The sequence below is a fragment of the Etheostoma spectabile genome, unplaced genomic scaffold (assembly GCF_008692095.1).
Source record: "Etheostoma spectabile isolate EspeVRDwgs_2016 unplaced genomic scaffold, UIUC_Espe_1.0 scaffold352, whole genome shotgun sequence".
Lineage (NCBI taxonomy): Eukaryota > Metazoa > Chordata > Actinopteri > Perciformes > Percidae > Etheostoma > Etheostoma spectabile.
In genome coordinates, this window is record NW_022605591.1 from 1,150,795 (window position 1) to 1,171,378 (window position 20,584).

At 39.2% G+C, this 20,584-nt stretch overlaps 1 long non-coding RNA gene across 1 annotated transcript; it reads left to right on the plus strand.

The window, feature by feature from the left end:
* The first annotated feature begins 402 nt into the window (after window positions 1-402).
* On the plus strand, window positions 403-7,563 carry LOC116686342 (uncharacterized). Its single transcript, XR_004331225.1, has 2 exons — window positions 403-492; window positions 7,496-7,563. It is a non-coding gene; the product is annotated as an uncharacterized LOC116686342 (long non-coding RNA).
* Window positions 7,564-20,584: the final 13,021 nt, after the last annotated feature.

The window sequence follows — 20,584 nt, forward strand, 5'->3', positions numbered from 1 at the left end:
AATTTCACTAGCTGTGAACTCCTAATGTGGGGTGCATTGATGATTTCAATGTCAAATATTCCCCTTGGATGTAGGGTTTTGGTTAACTATTTCACCTCAGCAATTCCGAGTTTGACCAGCATGAACTGCATTTTGCAGATCTGTATTTGAGAGCGGCCCCCTTGGTGTCTTCCAGCTGAATTCACATATCCCATTAAGTCATAATCTTGTATTATCTGCCTTAAAATAACAAGAGATAATGCTGGCATCAGGCCAATCAGCCATGAAATTGAGGAATTTCCTAAACTGGATTTTATTGCAGAAAGTGAACACATGACATGTCGAGTATTTAAAAACAACATCATTCAGTAAAGAAACATTAAATCCTTTTTGGAGTATTTTTGGAGTATTTCTTTTAACAAGAATCACATCTCCGTCCTCCTCTAACCATTTTATCCAGGCTGAGGAGTTGGAAGTGTGTAGAGGAGGATTCAGAACATCAGATCTTCCCTTGTAAGCGGCACTCACTTACTTAAGCCATCAGACAGTCATTAAAAATGCAAAATTAACATTTTTTAAAGTGGAACATGATTCGGTTCTGTGCTTAGGAGGCAGTGAAGCGCGATGCTTGCATATGAAATGCATTGGGTCATCCCCCTGGCAACGGAAGGAAAAGGTGCAATGAGTGAAAGGAGAGCAGATTGCTTCTATTCTTTATTTAGAGAGTTATTCTAGACACGGAGTCACAGATGCCCTGCCATCATAAAACTCCTTCCTGCTCAGTAAAGGCTGTTGGAGGAAAATGTTGAAGGCTCAGGTCTCTGTGGGGAAGCATGCAATGCTATCATGGTTTTTTTGTTTGTCTCAAACATGTTTTTTTTCCTTTGTACAGTATATATGTCACAAATTTTGGCTACTGACATTTACTTCTCTTGAGAAAGGATACAGACAAAGTTTATGCTGTAACATAGTGTGAATTTTAACCATGAAAGGGGTGAACACAGAGCTACTAGAAGTTGGTGTGATGTGCAATGCAACTGTTAACAGGCAAGCTCCTTAATGAAATGTGCTCTCGTTCACACTGTTTGGCTATGGGGCTTGGCCATAAATCTAAATATACTTGTATTAAAGGTGCCCTGCCACACAAAACGGTGTTTACTTGTATTTTTTGAAATATGTTAGGTGTGTGTGTGTGTGTGTGTGTGTGTGTGTGTGTGTGTGTGTGTGTGTGTGTGTGTGTGTGTGTGTGTGTGTGTGTGTGTGTGTGTGTGTGTGTGTGTGTGTGTGTGTTTTCACTTCCATTTATGTTGCTTAAGTTTTCCTCTGTGTACTAGAGCCCCAAACCAACAATCATCTGATATTGTTGGCCAATATTGGCTTATCACAGATGTATAACGGTATCTGGACATACAAGTAGCAGGCATTTGTATACTGCAATATCGTAAGATGTGGTGGACGTAATTTAATTTAAAAATAATTTTGTCCACCAGAGAGCACTGACTGAGTTTATTTTTAGCCACACTAGTGGCTTGGGTAACCAATTTGTTCCAAAATGAAATCTCAACAACTATTGGATTTATTACCATGAAATGTTGCTTATTGGCTTCAGTGGTTCATCTGACTTTTCCTCTACTGCCACCATACAGTTGACATTTTTAGTTTTTAGCAACATGTCAAATGCTTTGGTTAATGACCAAATACATGCAAAAAACAAAGGTTTTTTCATCATCAGCAGCATACTTTTTAATGGGGGCTAATTAGCTAATGTTAGTATGCTAACACGCTAAACATCATACCTGCATCAGCATGTTAGTATTGTGAGCATGTTACCATTTAGCTTAAAGCGGTTGTACTGAGCATTCAGAACATTAATATAGCAATAGAACTCTTTTTTTTGTGTGTTGTAATCTGAGCTTTGCTGTTTATTTGATAGGCCGTCCAGTTACGAAAACAAAACGTAGGTATTTATGGTATTTTTGAACGTATTTCAAGTACTAGCTCTACATAGTCCCTCTGTGCAGCCTCACAGAGCAGCATCATTGTGGTTGGAAATTATCCAGTGTTTTGTGACTGTATTTCTAAAGCTCATATTAATCAACATATCAAATATGTATCTATATCTGTAGTTTGCAGGGTTTTTACCAAAACTAACACGCAACACAAACAGAAACAGGCTTTGTAAAATGTAGACTTCCAACCAGGCGTTAACCGCCTTCTCACTGTAAAAATACTAAAGTAATTGTCACCTAAATAATATTACCAACTACTCATCAGCTGAATCTTCACATCTTATTACAGCTTCCTAAAGCTCCTCACTCTGGACTTCTAACTAAGGAACACCATTCTCACTGAGAATTTAAAGGCACAAATCAGTTCCCCTTTTTGTTATCATCAATCATAATTACGCCACAATTTCTTCACCTTGGATCCATTTGTGCCGTTGAGATCAAACAGCAGTGTAATAGGTGCCTAGATTTCTCTAAAGGTAATCTATATCATGTGGTCTGAGCAGTAGCCTTTCAAGCCTCAAGTTAGCTCATGCTGCATATTGTTTGTCACTGATCAGTTTTCCCTGCAGCTAAAATGTAAATATGTATAGTTGGTCAGTCATTTATATAAGTATGGCTGTTGGCAATGTGCATATAAACCTAATATGATTGTATTATTAGTGATAAACATATGACGTATATGGATTTTTGAAGGTAAAAATATCTTATGGGATACTAAGTTTTGCAGGATAAAAAGATCTGCTTTTTAAACGTGGTCCCTTTCCTGTCTACGTTTGACAAGTGAACAAGCTCTAATCATCATTGTTTCAGTCACAAAGCGAACTGGGTCTTCAAAGGTTTCACCCGTGGTGCAATTACACCAAATTACTCTCACCATTTGGAGTCAGTCAGGGGCTCTGTTTTGACCCACTCTGTCTGTAAACAGGATGTTTCAAAATGTTTTGAACAGATTTCACTTGGATTTTACTCAAATTGACATTTTGTGGAAGGGGTGGTTATGAGCAAGGAAGAAAATAAGCTACCAGTCATTCCAGTTGGACTAAAAGGGCTGTAGCAGTGGGCATGGCTTTATATAGAAAGGCAAACAGTAATCTGCACAACAGAGTCATGGAAAAAGCTTGGTACGATAATAAAAAAGGCATCCTTGAAATTATTTTTAACATTAATGAAAGTTTTATTTTTGTTATGGGCTTAATGTGTTAAATGTGTGCAATCCCCTTAACCAACTTTAATGTAAACCAAGAAAATCCAGAAAAAAAGTAATCAAAGGCATAACAAATGACAAACAAATGATTTTGTCAACAAAATGACAAACTTGCCAGAAAAAATACTTCAATTTTGCGCTGTAGTTCTTTTCTTTTGACCTGAGCTAAATCTAAACATGGGAGTTCATTCTTGACCTACAGTTGGAGGTAGTAGTTTTACAAAACACAATCAGCTCCTGGTCCACATGGTAGCCTTTACCCGGGGCTTTCAACTGTACTACATACAGTAGTAGAAGTGATAAAAGTGCTTTGGATGAGATCTTGCAGTCAACAGAGTTGTCTCCATCACAAACTGATCACACCAATGAAGACAATGTTGTATATTTGAAAGCTCTGTAAAAACATAGTAAGTAGATTGGATAACTGTTGGGATTGTTTTATCGCAGATAAAACAGTAAAGCAAGTGAAACTGTGAAATCTGACATAGCACTGGCATGTCCTGCACAGCAGTGGTGAATGAACGTGCGTGATCTAATCATCTCTGCACTTTATCATCAGGAGAGTTAGCTCTTTAAAATTCTGAGAAGACTTTCAAAATAAAACTGGTGGCCAGTTTGCATAATCTATTTTTTCCTCAGACGCATTTTTACAGAGAAACACACAAAGTATAGACAACATAAGATAAATACAAGTTTGAGTTAAACACTGGAAGTTTAACTTGTCTTTGGCCTTAGACCAGACACTTGGACAATGAGCTAATGATAAGTTGTTGGACTCCTCAGCCATTTCCTCAAAGTTTCCCAAATTGCACAGAACCACATTAGAAACTCCTAGTGCCTAAAAGGCATTAGCATGCCCATACCTCAGGAGATGTAACACTATAGTGTTGGGAAACACTGTAAGAAGCAGAATGTGCAAATGAAAAGGCTGGGAGCCCATCACTGCTCCTTGCACGATGTGTTTGTAGTTAGCATGCAGCAGTTGTTTCTCACCCCCATGTACTGTAGTTTAAACACCATGTCACTTCAAACTAGAATGATCTGAAATAGTTTTGTGTGCCTGCTGAGAATGCTAATGCCTTGGTCTTTGTATCATGTGGCTCTTTTGGCTTAAATCAAACCCAGAGAGGCACAAGGAAGAGGCAAAGTAGCAGCTATGCCCACTTGAGAAAGGCCAGTAATCTAATCCTTCAACAAGTTCATTTGGGATCACAGACTGGGTAATGCAGGTCTGACACTCCAAACGCTATTCATTTTTCATCGCTTACTTCTAGTCATTAGGATTCTGTATCAAAGAGATGAAGATTGTTGAGGTTAGAGACTACAAACCCTACGGTCTCTTACTTGGTTACGGGTTGCTGAAATACTGTAGGGTGTCGACTTTTAGAAGCCCACAGAGGACGTTACAGCTTAAAGTTCATATTTAGGTCTGAAATATACTAATGCTTCTTGAAGGGGGGGGTCACTGTAGAGCCAATAACAAATATGATTTGTGCATGACCGATGAGTCCGTGTTGGACTGATTTCAGTTAGAGCTGTAAAAATTCCAAAGTGTCTCAGATATAATTGTAATCAACAATATATATGTATGTCTCTTTCAGTCCAATTTATAAAAAAAAATATTTTTCAAGTAAATTAAAGTTTTGAATGAATTGTAGTGGGTGACACGGGAATCTTTTCACAGTGTGTTCTAGGGGACAAGCAGCTAGCAGATAGTGAGGAGATGTTTTTTACAGTATGTTCTGGGGACAGGCAGCTAGCAGATAGCGAGGAGATGTTTTTACAGTGTGTTCAGGGGGCAGGCAGCTAGCAGATAGTGAGGAGATGTTTTTTACAGTGTGTTCTGGGGACAGGCAGCTAGTGTTAGCATTAAATGACATGAAATTACATGAAATAATTGACAATTAGACAATTATGTACTAATTGTTACAGGCCTAGGTATGGATCCCATCTCTTTAATGCCTTTGCTGCTGACCTTGTGTGACCATTAGGGCAACTAGCCATATGCATTATGATTACAGATAATCCTTTTCATGATCATTAAATAACTTTTGTGTGTTGGCATTTTATGCATCCCAACATAGTGCTTGTGTGTCCTCATCATATAAAATGCATTGAGTAACAAATGATAGCTAACAAGTCAGTGATGTCATTGTTGGTGTTTTTTTTTATTATAGAGGAGCCAAGTACAGCTGCTGGAGCTGATGAATAACTACAGTAGTTATATTTGTCAACACCAGAAAACTAAAACTGTTCAGCTATAAGCAAGATTAACTTTATCTTAGAATTCATTATAATTAAGAATGTCATGGCCATGCAGCAGACAGAGACACACACACATTAAGGTGGTTGCAAGCCTCATAATTTATTCGTTGACAATAAGGTTTTTTCTGTTAATTTAGCAGCTGGTCAAATATTCATGAGTAGCTATGCAAACTGGCCACATATTCAGGAAACAACTTATAATATGAAAAATAATATAAAATATGAACATTACTGTGACAGCATGCTCTTTTATAGCACGTTCACATATACAGCAGAAAACATTATGGCTCTGTTTGCATCGGCTCCTGGCAAAAAAATCTGTCAGAACAGCTTTAGTGTTTTTACAGCTCAGAGGAAGCGCAATGAATGTTATGCACTTGACTGTCACTGTTTATCAGTATCAGAATCATTTGAGGTTTTGCTCCAAAAAACTATACTTGTGAATTTGGCACCAGAGTGCTATAAAGAGAAGAAACCTATAGGGCGTGTTGTTGTGTGTATTTGTCAGCTTGCAGTTATTTAAAAGCACCATGCAAACACGGCATTATCATTAAGCAACCCATCTCGTTGTAGCTTGTAAATAAACCACTTAATTTTGATATCCCTATTCCCTTCCCAATGCTGAATAACTGGTTTCTAATTTCTAAATGTGTGGGTGTGTAATGAGGCCTAAGATATTTTATTCTCTAGCTATAATGCTGTCTACAAAATTGTGCGCTGCTGAGTGTAATCATGCAACGCTATCTGGCACAGACACACTCTGGCAGCAGCGAGGCAAAACCTGCAGCCCAGAACTGCTCCACTTAAGGGAAGCTGATGTGAGAGGAGCAGACAGGCGAGAGTGGAAGGCCCTCCAGTCATGCAAAATGCAAAAGAAATATGACTTTATTACAGCTCCCTAATGGTGACATAACAATCTGTTCAGCCACTTCCCTGTAAATCTCAAAACATTTCTGGAGAGTGCTTTGGTCTCCAGGAGAGGGATGGGTTTGAAAATGTCTGTCTGAATGAGTTTAAACACAAGTGAGTTTGAAATATGGCTTTGACCACCTCTCATCTCTGACAGTTACATTTTAGGATTTTAGGTTTCCTTTTTGGCTTGTTCCTCATGTCAAAGTGGTAAATGCCCTGAGAGTAAAGAACAATACACACAGGATGTCTTTTATCAATGAATTGGTTACTATAATACATTATGTGTTGTTTATTTAAATCTCTAGTGCTTAACCTTTATGATATTAATCCACGTCGGTTACATTCAAGCCATTGCCAAATTAGTTGCTAATCAGCTTCGCATAACTCTCTCTGTGTTTCCCAGTATGGCTCTGTTCAGAAACTTGAGTGAAGGTAATTACCTCTTCTGAAGAGGCCTCATGGTTTTTTAATCCTCCATGTCCTCCTTGGCTACCAGCAACTGTGTGGAGGGGGGGTGGAGGTGTGATTATTGAGGGCCTGTGTCATGTGGATGCAACAACAGTGCTGTTGTCATTACTTAGAATTCCTCATGAGAGGAAAACTTCAGAAACTTTGCACTGTAGCTTTTAAATTATTGGCGTAACTGATTAGACATTTCGTAAATTTAAATTGTTTTCTAAGTGTGAGACAAGAAGATTGGTACGAGTCTTGTGTATGAGCTTATGTATGAGCACATGAATTTTAGTGAGGGTTAGGCTAGCTGTTTCCCCCTGGCTCCAGTATTTATGCTAAGCTAGGCTAATCGCCTCCCGGCTCCAGCTCTGTACTTGACGTACTGACATGAGAGTGGTTTCAACCTTCTCTAACACTCCGAAAGAAAGGAAAAAAACAGCACATTTTCCAAACTGTCATACTGTTTCTTTTTAGTACTGAGATACATTTGTGGATAGAAGGTGGTGGTTAATTTGATCATTTGTTCATCTGTCTAGTGATGGGCAACACTGCCAAAGGTTCACCATTTGATGCCTGCTCATAAATCTTTAACAAGTACAATTTGCCACTATCTATTTGTGGATTTAAAAGATGAATAAAGTAAACACAAACTCTTCTGTTTTCTCTTTTGTAGGGTTGTGGAATTAAATGCTAAATAATGCATGGCTGGAAGCATCCCTCTCTCTGAGTTGCATCTCTTCTGGACAGCAGGGGATCTAAAGGCAAGTAAGCACAGATATTTATGAAGTGTTGTTTGATTTCAGAACAAACCGATGCTATCAAGTCACCACTCGCTTGGTTTTTAAAAGCACTGTGGACAAAATAACCCAAGAAATCACCTTTTGGCTCTGTAGTTTCCAGCTGATGGCATGATTTTTAATGACCCTCTGTTTCTATAGTAGAGGTAATATGGAGCCATTTATAATAATACATGTGAAAAAGAAAAAGCGTAAGAGGAAAACGTTGACAGACCACTGTAATACTGTGGATCATTGACAGTATGGATGGGATCACACGGAATGTCAGTTTGAACTAATTCTATTACAAAACCCATGTAGCACTCATAATGTGGCTCTTGCAGTAAAATCCTAACCATTAAAGGGGCGCTGCCCTGTTTTTACACAGTATAGTCAGGTTACTTGTTGCATTGAGAACTACTGAGGTTGTAAAAACGGTATGTCTTGTGTTGCTCTGGAGGAGCTTTGTTAAGATTAAGAAAATAACCCTGATGATAACGTAGTGATGTCATCAAGATCATCTTGGTTCAAGGCATGCTCACATTACAATACATTTTCAGGTAGACAAAAATTTGCTTTGTCTCCCATTTACTTCAATCAAAGTCTGAACGATGGACACAAAGATGCCATTATATTGCATTATGGGAAATGTGGGAACAAATGTTGACCCAGTTTGGAGTTTGACCCACACTACAGACTAAATGGCACTATATCTCAAATTCTGTTGATTCTTCTGTCTCTCACAAGTCCCCTTGTTTTACCATCAGTCAGAGGATGGGAGTGTAACACAAAATTACCTATAACCTTTTTCTCTGTTTGAACATGTTAATGAACTGAGTAGTTTTTCTTTTTTATGAAAATGTTCTTGTTGGACACTCTGTTGATGGCTGACAAGTGACTTATGATTTGAGGCTTTGCGTTGAGGCATGTTCCAGTGGCAATCATTTCTGCGCCTGGAAAGTTATGTTCTGTGATACTTCATACATTATGTTTCTTAAGCTTTTGTGGGGAAATAATCCTTGTTACAACTAACAAATACACACTACCATATTCAGTTTTAGTTAATAATAGATTCTCAAAGTAAATGTTTCTACGGAAGATGATTAAGGCCACAGGAATTTTGAGTTTAAAGCAACACTAGAGAACTTTTTGTACCTTTTTGTTAAAATAATGTTTTCCAAAATCAATTCAGTGGTTCATCTAATCGTAACAGGGAGAAAAAATAGTCTGCTTTGTGTCTCTCTACCGGCTATAACCACACTATGCAAGTTTGCCAGATTGGGTAGCGGTATCTATAGTTCCAATGAAACATAATGGGACAGTTCTGCTTCCAACCTGTAGAGGGACCGAAGTGGGAAAAGTTGTCTTGTGTTGCTTTAAAGTCAGAATTCTAACTTTAAACTCAAAGTTAAAATACATTTTTTCACATGTGGCCCTAATCCTTTTCAGCATGTTTCAAAGAACATACATAGAATTCAGTGTTTTCTTGACATACATTTCATTAGACACACATTAGACGTTTGTTGACAGTCTGAAGCGGCCGGGAACCGTGGCCTTTCGTTGCACATCACTCATCTCAGCTGATGAGTTGTGTCGACGACCACCATGTTAACAGTGGCTTGGATAGCAGATGACAGATTCTGCGAGAGTCTTTTGAGTGCCAGATCGTGGAATAACCCCAGGGTGCTGTCATGCTGGATATGTTTTTCCGCTGAGATGGACTGTGTAGGGGATCATCAAGCCTTTATCACCAGTCTGAGCAGATATTGTGGTTGTTTAGTTTTTATTTATTTTTTTACTTCGTGGCATTTTCACAATGAAGATGGTTGTTTTCTGCACAAGGCAGGGTACATGAGTGTCAATCATGCGATAATTAACACAACAGTTAGTCGTGTTGCACCATCTGTATCTGCATATCACCCAGAGCCACTGGATTTGTTTCAGATGAGTGGTTCAAACAAAAATAGCTGGACTGTTACAAATTGATTTTCACTTGGGATTTCAGCGAGGGCCAAAGAGCTGGTGAACGGGTCAGAGCTCTGGCACTGAGAGCAGCATCACTGTTCAGCTCTGATGTGACCAGTGCTGCTTCAGAGATCCACCTCAGAGAGCAAGTGAAGCGGGAAACTGTCAATTAATTCTTCACTCTGCAAACAATCATATAGTAGCATCATGTCTCCATTATTGTCAAACGGTGCGACACATTGGTATTTGGTTGAGAGTGCTGCTTTCAGTGGGTGAACAGGTAGTTCAGTATCAGTCCACAGAGTCCAACATGACTGGCTCAATGTGTCACACACAGTTGAGATAAAAGCTGTACGCTGTAACTCATTGTATTCCGTAGTTTTGCATAGACCACAATGTCCAAACTTTAATTTCTACTTACCTCAACAGCACACCTTTTAATTTGTTCAACATGTTGCTGTTTTAAAAGCTGTTATTTATTGTGCACATTTCAACACAAAATGAGTCAGCGTTTGTGTACATTGACTACATTGAATATGTATAAAACATATCAAAACAGATAAAATAAGCAATACATATTAATACCACCTTTTATAAAAACCCTGTTAAATATGCACTTAGTTGCTAGTTGTCATAGTAAAGCCACACGCTTTCAGGCTTGTGAGTTTTTCAGGTGAAGAGAAAGCATCATTGTATGAGCGGTTATTCAAAAACGTTAGGGATGCACTGTATGTAAGTGTATGTCATCACCAGTTAAATAATCTGGAGGCAGAGCCATCAGTCCCCTACACACAGTCTTCTAATGTGGAAGAATGATACAACTGGCAACCTTTACTCTTATACTTTTTAGCTTTTTCTGTTGTATCATTTTGTTTAATGGGTTTTGTTGATATGTGTGTGTTTTGTTATCTATACCTAAGTTATTGACTAAAACAGTTACACTAAAACTTTAAGGATGTGTGATTGGAGGTGAGATTGTTAGGCTATTACACTCGGTAGTGTCTTTTTTTTTTGCAGGAATAGATTCCGGTGTTGTGCTATTGCGTGTAACGGTTGTTTCTCAGCAGCTGCATTTTAGTGGTGCTCTGAAGCCATATGTAATAGTTTAGTTGTGGTGATGATGCAGCCTGTTTAAGAGCCACAGGTGCATCTACCTGGCAGGCTGCCACTCAAGCTATTAGCCCACAATCCAATGATCCCTATTTGGGGAGTAGTTGTCCTTCTCACTGCATCAACCACAGCTCGACTTGTATTCCACTCAGTCGCTGATTGCTCGGTGATATGTGTGTTTACCGATGATAAATTCCCATGACTGGGCTGTTGCACTTGTGATTTCGGGCTGTCACACTGGATGAGCAGAGCAATGTGCAGCTGCTCAGCCCTCGGGGAGAGCCGAGCTGGGAGCACATGTCGTCCATTCAGAAGGAAGCTAAATGGTTGCAGCGCAGATTGATGACATTTTGTGGTAAGAGATTTGGGTCAGCTTACCGTCCTGTCGCCAATTGCCTGGAAGAGGAGGGTAAATCAGCAGGAAATATACCAGCTGTCAATTATCGCTTTCACACCACAATCTCATATTGAGTCAGCACTTTGTACTCAACAGTTGAGTTGTTTTCTGCAAATTGAAACACAAGTTTTATTTTTTTTGTCACCTTTTGCTAACTCAACATATCTGATAAGTGGACGCCATGGATCAAGAAATCCATTATATTGAATGGAGGCTTAGGAAAACACACTGCAAAATAGTTTCTCGCACATTGTGTCTCTCCATTATACTTCGTGCTCAACGAGGCCATGAGCTGCAGTCGAATGCACTAGTGTATTATTTAAGCAGTACACTAAAACAGCTGGGGGTCAGGAAACCACCAAGCAGTAACAAGATACATTTCAGGGCTCATGAGATGAATGGCTCCCAAAAGAAGAATAAACACATTTCTGTTCTTGTTTTTCTTTAACCCTCATGTTGTCTTCAGGTCAAATTTGACCCATTAAAAAAATAATAATAAAAAAATATATTAAAAAAACTATCACAACATATGGGATGTAAAAATAAGCGCCGGAAATGTGAAAAAAAAACAAAAAACGACAACGTTGGAAAAGCAACAAAGATAATTTTGAAAAAACATCAGAGAAAGCACCCAAAACAATGAAAAAGTGACCAGAACATCAGACAAAGTGACAAAAATGTTGAAAAAGTTATATAAATCTTGACAATAGTGACCAAATGTGAAAAAACTTAAATGTCAAACAATCTTTTTAAAAAAGTGACTAAATACTTTAACAACGCATACGGACAACAAAAGATTTTTTTTCATGCTTGACGGGGAGAAACACAAGCCTTAGACTTTGAGATTCTTAAAATATGTATTTGAGTTCTGACTTTTCAGTCAGAATTTTGATTTTCAGACTCTTTTTTTGGCTGGGGGTGTGGCCGTGACCAACTGGCACTTTGCTTGTTTGAAAGCCATGATGTCTCTCTCTCATGGGTGGGCCAATTTCTCTTGGTGGGCAAAGCAGAGAAATGGGAGGTAACCTTGCCCCTTATGACCTCATAAGGATCAAGATTCCAGATCCCCCCTTTTGAGCTCTCATTTTCACAAAGGCAGAGCACGATACCCAGAGCCATCACCACTTCCAGCCAACGGGGGGCATAGGCGGGCTGGAGGAACTCATATTAATGTTAAAAAACCTCATGCCATGGGACCTTTTAACTTTGAACCTGCTGAACAGTTAGCAAGGAAAGTTTTTTTGTAGTATTTTTGTAGTTTTTTGTAGTATTTGTAGTAGCTTATGATTTTATAAAGTATTTTGATATTTAAGATGCACCACACAGCACTGTTGTGTTGCGTCTGGCAGTGTCACAGACAAGTAGAACAAGAACGTCCAGCTGTGTCCAAGGTAAAAATAAACCTTCAAGCTGAAAATGAGTTTAGTAATGGTAATATTTGACCAATGATGCACTTTTTGAAGGCAAATGTTTGTTGAATAAAGCCTTATTTTAAAAAGAGAAAAGTGTGCAATGTGCACCAGTAATTCTCCAAATTAAAGAGACTCTCTGCTGTTTGCAGCTTGGTTAGAACAGTCAGCATGCTGTGAAACATTAAACACAAGCCACAAGCAGCATTTTATAAATTGTCGTTTTGAGCACAATTAAAGAGCAAGATTGTCATTTTCACATTTCAAGATGTATACCATCCTGGTCCTGAGCAGAAAAAAGTATTATTGAATGACTAATGACATGCTATTGATCAGAGTGAGAGTCCCTCAGGACTGCTATGAAACTGATATGTCTGCATTTACACACAAAACGTGCACATGTACAAGCGCCCATACAGACACATTTATTCTAGTGCAGCCATACGCAGACTCTGTGCCTAATGTTTGGTCACAGTAGCTTCTTCCCAATTCAGTCGATAGGCTTCCATTAAGAGGGGATAGGCTGTCAAAGCAACCTGTGACCTCCCATCGCCCCCTTGGAGCCCACTGGCCTGTGATGTCCGTATCAATATGAATTCCAGCCCCCTGCGCCCATCAGCCGCAATTCCCAGTGTCCATTAGTCTCAAGTATCTGTTTCCTCCAACCGGTGTGTCTTTTGTACCAGCGCATGTACACTGGTCTTAAAAACGGGGAAAGCGTGTTAGGCCGACTGGATTCAGTCAACTGGGGCGTCAAAGTTCCTCTATATTTAACTTATTAAACGATTTTCATAACTTCTGTCACTTTAAGTGCCACTGCCAGACTTATTACTGCTCATAATTGCATTGCAGCTGCGTAAAGCAGCAGACATCTGATCCAGGATGATGATGTGTAGTTTAAAGATGGCCAGACGGTGCCCTTGAAGGTCAGGGCTTTTCATCTCAGAGGCCACAATGAAATGACCCTTTGTTGCCATACACAGAGGGACATGGCAGACAACACAGAGCACAATATGGTCTTATTTCCCTGGAGACATCTGTTGCTGAAGAGTGTCACGCGGGTGTGATGTTAGTCATGTCAGACTTCACCTTCTTGAAGAGGAAAGACTGAGATGTCCTACATATAGCAAGGTGATGAAATTCAATGATTCCCAGAAGGGAGATTATTATCACAAAAGTAAGATAATTTAAAGACAAATACATCTGATTGCTTAGAAAAGAAGCTGACTATTATCTTGGCTATTTTGACATTTGCAATGACCATCAAAATGGAAAGTTACACAATAGTAAGAAGTCATAGCCCCGGCTCTCTTTTATATAAGAAGGAGTAACGTTTATTAGAAAAAATAGTCTGGTTAATTAGTTCTAATCCCTGTAATGTAATGTAATGTAATGTAACAGATTTTAAAACGGGGTTGTGACTCTGTGATTGGCCCTTTTGGCAATTTGTGTATGACTCTGATTGGTTTCGCAGGAAGGTGAATGCCTCTACCAGCTGATTCCTTTTAGATAGAGAGCATTGATCACCTGAAAGAATTTACACTGAGCTACATTTCAATCAGGAGAGACTAGTTGCAGATATGCAACAGTTATACACGGCATGGTAAAATGTACATTTATTAGGATAACAGCTGAATTGATTTAGGAGAGCATTGATTAACTGTTGTACGCTGGGCTACATTTTACAGATGAGATGAAAATTTATTTTTGAGTCAATAGGGGTTTACAGTGTTACCGTGCTTTTTCAATGTAAATGTAAAAGTTAAGCCACACTAGAAGGCCACTTCCTGTGCTCCATGGCTGCAACACAACAAGCCTGGAAATATGGTGGCTGCTACGGAAACCACAACTTGCGCCTGTTAAACATGGAATCGACTATCAGATTCAAAACCAAATTTTTCTAAAGGATTCCAATAAAAAAAAGATTCCATTGGAATTCCAAGTTGGAACCGGTTCTCAATGCCCAATCCTAGTAATGACAGATGTTCACAAACAATAACCCTTAATAAGAGCATGGAATACATAAATAGCATTCCCATGGTGCCTTGGTCCTCCCGCTTCTACAGCCCCACTGTGCATCACCAAAGTGTGAAGAGCATATGCTGACATTTGGCCGCTCCTCACTGCTGTGGCATGTTTGCCACTAGGGGGTTTCAGATGAGACGAGATACCCCTTGACACAGTCGACTGGTTCCTGAGAGGGAAGGTGGATGACTTTTGGCCTTATTTATGTCGTCGCCACTCACGCAGGACCTTTTCATCAGATACTGTCATTGTAATCCCTCAGCCCCCATTCAATTTACAGAGGCACTCTGTCACTGCAGACCACTGAAGTCGACGAAATGAATGGATCAATACGCCCTCTGAAAGGCTGGCGGGAGGGTCCAGATCCCCCTGGTGGCTATCAAGTTACGAGTCATAATGAATGGGGTGTTGTTTATGTTGTAAAGTGCAGCGTCACCTAGTCTTTTGAACAAACCACCCTCTTAGCCGGAGTACACCAATGCAGACAGTTTTCAGACATGTGATGAGGAAACCGTGAAATTAAACTAAAACACATTTTTGGTAAAGCACCTACAATAAAGGGTTTACAAGTTGTAACTGTCTTTATTAATGGTTTAATACATCTTTATAGATTAATTACAAGCCATTAATCTGAATAACGTTTGAGTTGCCAGGTTGGGTGAAGTCCCTTTAACTGGATCTGCATGACACGATAGACTATTGTAAAACTTATTTTATAAATGACTCAACATTTATGACCTCAATCTTGATGGCTTATTAGGAAGTGAGAAACCCATGAGCATCCATTTACAGTACGATCACCAACATGAATGTGGTTAAACCAGCCAAAGGAATTCAATTTTGTACAACCTGGCAACCCAAATGTTGTCCTTAAAGGGTAACTACCGTTTTTTTCAAACTGGACCCTATTTTCCTCTGCCCCAAGTCTAAGTGACTGATTGGAACAACTTTTTTGAAATTGGTCCAGTAATAAATAAGATCGCTGCAGAACATTAAGCTGAGTCTGTCTGGTAGTTACCCTTTAATAATAGCTTATTGTTGACCTACAGTGTATATATTGTTAGGTACCTTTTGATACCCAAATAAATATAACTACATAAAATATGTATAATATTTGTCCTAGTGTCTCCCTATTGAAGCTCTGTTAACACGAACGTCTAATAACAATACAAATGGTAGAAACGACAGCAGAACAACAAATCCCTCTGGTTGTTGTCTGATGTGTCATGTTACCCATCTTTACCAATTCATTCACTCTGTTTTGTGGGAAAGTACAGCTTTTGGTTTGGAGCAAATTGTTCTTTGTTCTGCTTTTATTGCTCGTTGTTTGCTTATTCCAGCAGTCTTGAGGCAATTTAAATTAAATGGTACTGTCGGATCATGTCACAACACTGAACATTCGTTGCGTGTTGTTGATTCTAGTTTCCGTGGGCCAGCAGTAGTCCGGAGATTAGGGAGATGATGTGGTGACGTGACGGTTGCTTGGCCGTGATGCAAGGTCTTTCTTCTCAAATGTGACTTTAACTTGTTTCCTGGACAGTTTTTCCTTGAGTCCTTAAAATATTTCAGTTATTACCTATGTGACACCTCTAATGTGAAAATACTGAAGTCTTTTATCTTGTCCACAAAACTAACAGGAAGGGAACTGGAGCTACAACAGAGGAAGTTGTAAGCAATTGCTTTGCAAACTTATGATATAATGATTCCATTCAGTAAAGAGAATCATATTCACTGACTCTGCAGTTTATTTGGCGTTGTTGTTGCTTTTTTATGTGTTGAAGTGTGCTGCTTCTGAACGTCTTCACTTCAGTGTTGGATTCCATGCGATTTTTAACCAGTTTTAGTTGTTTTACACTCTGTTTGAGAATTGGTTGTTGAAGATTTGTTTGCTCACACACTTCTAGTGTAAAGGGTCCATCCATTGAAACATTTATTTTGTTACAGGCCACTGACAAACTGTTTGTTGAAATTGCCTTCTGTATATCTGGCAGCTTTGAAAATACTCACTGTCTCGCTGTCTACTATCTTTTGTCAAATTTAGCCTAAAAGAACAGCTGTAATATTATACAGCAGTTACAGCTCACTTCTGATAAATCATATTAAGAAAATTTAGTTCAGGCTTCAATGTTAGTTGCTGCTCCAGAACCTGCGTACCCCAAGGCAGCTCCAACGGTAATTGGTAGTAATTATGAATCCCATCTCGAGAATGCACAAAGAAAGCTCACGGCAAAACAGGCCTGTTTGGCATGGAGCGCCATGTAGTTTGAAGATACGTTTTAATGGCTCCTTACACTACGCGTTCAGGTCTAGTTACGAACAAGGCCAGTGGTGAATGATTTGATATGGAAATATCAATCAAAACTGTCACTCTGTGTTAAGGAGATGAAATCCGATATAACAACATGTCAACTTCTTGGAGACAAAGACAAGAAGATGATGATGATGATGATGATGCTTTTAGCTAACACACACAAGTTTAGTCAACACAATACATAGCAGTACCAACAGGACTGCAGTATCTACATTGGTCTCCATTCGCTCTCTCTGTATTTTGGACATGATCTAACATCCTACTTCACAGGGACGTGTAAACAAAGTGCTAATGGTGAAATGAAGCCTTAGCCGTCGGGTTACATCACCATATTTGCATGCTAATGGCACGAGAGAAACTCCCACCACAATCATTCAGTGGGACCACATCATTCCTCGCAATTCTGGGATCAATAATTTCAAACAATCACGCTCAGCATTCATATGTTTAACACAGAATGGAAACCATGTGCCGTGTGGGTTACTGATGGTCAAACTGGCGGAACGTGCTGACAGCTCTGCGTGGCCCTGAGCTGCACATCAGCCTGGAATACCATTGCCAAACTCGCAGCTCTATTTCTTTGTAGAAAACCAGTCTTTGTTGCCACTGTTGGCAGTAAGTCAATGGCATGTATTAAGCTACCACACAATGCTCGCCAGTCATTGATAGCCCTAAATGAGTGCATATGGTGTCTTGGCTTTGGGCGTGTTTTTGATCAGGTTGAGATTTTAATGGATTTTTCTTTGCCTCTGACAGACGAGGCTGGGGTGGTGGGTGGGGGGGGTTGTTGCGGCCCGGCCCGGAGCAGACTGCAGGCAGCCGGTGGGGTCACTTGAACCTTGTGGTTGCAGTGCAGAGTGCTGAGACACAAGGAGCTAGCGCTGCGCTCACAAGTGTCCGACAGCGGGAGAGTCAGGAAGTCTGGCGACTGTAAACCCACCCTCCATCTCAGACACACTCCAAGACACGCCAAGCAGGCACTTCTGCACACTAACCGGCACTACTACACTTGTGAGGACATGTGGATTGACTTTCATTCATTATCTACAGACTTATTTTACCATAACTGTTTGATGTAAAACCCCAACCTTTTAACCTAGAGCTTAATCTACAGATGCCATAATTATAATCAATCTGGGATCCGGTGTCACCCCACCACCAGAAAACACAGAATTAACACAAGAAAATGAAAAATCTGAAGTAGTGTTTTATTATTAATTATTCGTGTTACAGCTTTAATATTTATATGCTTTATTTTGAATAAAATTAGGATTTTCCCATCAATGACTCAAATTATGTAATAATTAAGGTGAAAATACTTTAAATGTACATGGTTGGAAAAAATTACAGATCTGTCCTTTAATTCTAAAACCAAAATTAGGCACTGCTATATAATTTGTGGTTTGCTTGAAAATAGTGTTAAAAGTTTCTTCATTGTACATTTTTTAAGTCGAACTTTGAGTTTTTTGTTTGTAAAATGTTTTGTGCACTTATAACAGATTTACATGCAGCAACCTGAATATGTAAATGTAACATATTACGCCTGCAAGCACAGCTCTGTTTCCAAGTAGAAACATAATTGTGCAAGATCGCAAAACTAAGGTCACAGATACAAAACTCTACTTTGAAGCACAAACTAGTAATTCTGACTACAGTTTGGTCTGAGATGTGACAGTGCAAACTGTTTTAATAAAATACTTACCATAATAAATACTCACCATATATAAGTGTGTGTGTGTGTGTGTGTGTGTGTGTGTGTGTGTGTGTGTGTGTGTGTGTGTGTGTGTGTGTGTGTGTGTATATATATATATATATATATATATATATATACATATATATTTATACACTCTGTATATATTTATACTCTGTATATAACAGAGCTTACACTCTGAGGTTTCAGTGCATAACGGAAAAAAAAAACATCTGCAAAAGACATGAAGTGATGTTTACATTTGGTACCATGCTACTAAATATGTAAAAAATAAAGATTTGAATGGTGCTGCTCATAATTATACAGATAATTATCAATCAATTAGATTTTGTCTTGCATTTACAAGGTTTCTCTCAGTTATAATAAAAGGGAACACTTAAGTGTCCATATTGTTTTTTTGATTTATCAAATGCATAGGTGCAAAACCCCATTAAATACAGAACAATTTTGAGTTAAACATATGATTATCAGTTTCTATGCCATATACTCCTTTTTATTATTTTAGACTGATCAAATGAGATAACATGTCAATGTATAAAGGATCAAATGAGTCATTACTTTCTTTCTGCTCTTGATTTTTTCATTTTAGACATTTTCAACAACTTGTGGGAATGATGAGATACAGTAAAAGTGGGCGTGCGCTGTAGAGGTGGACAGGAATTTAGTCGAGAAAACGACGGCTTTGCAGGCAGACGAAGTGGTTGAGTGAACAGGTTAACAGCAACGGGGCCTTGAATGGCTGTGACAGGGAAAGAGCAGTGAGGGGCTCCGGCACTGAAGGGGGAAGTGACCCGGAAACGGTGTGTAAGTGCAGCTTGCTGGGCCCTTTAGGAAAAATCTCTCCAGAAGCACTGATGCAAGCCACCTAAACACACATTTGTCTTATTTCTCTCGCTCCCTCTGCAGAGAAGCATTACTCAGCAACACTCATGCACACTTGTGTGCTCTTAGACAAACGTATAGTGGGGGATCTTTTGACTGTGTTCATCACCTACAGACCTGTAACAAAAACTCATGATTCTCTGCTGTGAGCAGATTTTCAGCACTTGGGTGAGAACTGCTTTTTTATTGTTGGTTTTTTAACGTTTCTATTAGAAACGTGAGAGCTTCTTGGTGGTCAAGGACAGTTTAAACAGTAATGGATGCAAGTGACATCATAAGTCAGGATGTCATGATGTAGTTCAATCTTGGTCTCTCTGAATAGCTTTTTGCAGTGTGAAAATGTAAATGTTGCGACACAAAGCTGATGATGTGTTAATGCATCAACAATAAGTGCTCATCTCTAAGCAGTAACCTGCTCTGGCATTGGTTGGCTGTTTTCTACTCCCATGAAGAAGCATTTCTCGATCTTATTTGTTACTTTGTTTTAAATCATGAGTCAACTAAAACTTTTTTGTAAGTTAATATCAAAGACTCACCACAAGAGGCCAAGTTAACCCAAAGTAAGAGACTTTTCCCCACATTGAATTCAATAGTTAAAGGCAGTTGGGGAAACTTTGTCCCAAATAGCCTGACCTTACTTTATGTCATGATACCTTGTCATGGCTTTTTTCCGTATGAGGCAGCATATTTCAAATGATTAACTTTTTAGTGTTTTATGTCGACTTGTTGTACGTATGTGTAAATATACAGTTAAAAGCAGCAGCTCAGGGTGTGATGGGAACTTTCTGTGACTGCAACATATAAACGCAGGTTTCACTCTTTTTTATGTTAAATGTAAGTTTGAAAGGTTCAATAAGTATATGTAATGTGAAGTTCTTTACAACATAATTTTATAATAAGTTTTAGTTTATTGATCCCCAGTGGGGCAATTGCAATTTACACTCTGTTTTGTTAGTAGTCACTAAACACAGGCCTGAAATACACACACATGCTCAGGAGCTGTTCATGCACAAATGGAGAGATGTCAGAGTCCAACCAGTGCTGGACCAGCACCCTAAGTGGTTGGGGTGGGGTCTGGTACCTGGCTCAAGAGCACCTGGGCCCAGGAGGTGAAGTGGCATCTCTCCAGCTACGAATCCGTACTTTGGTCCATACGGGGACTTGAACCCTCCGGTT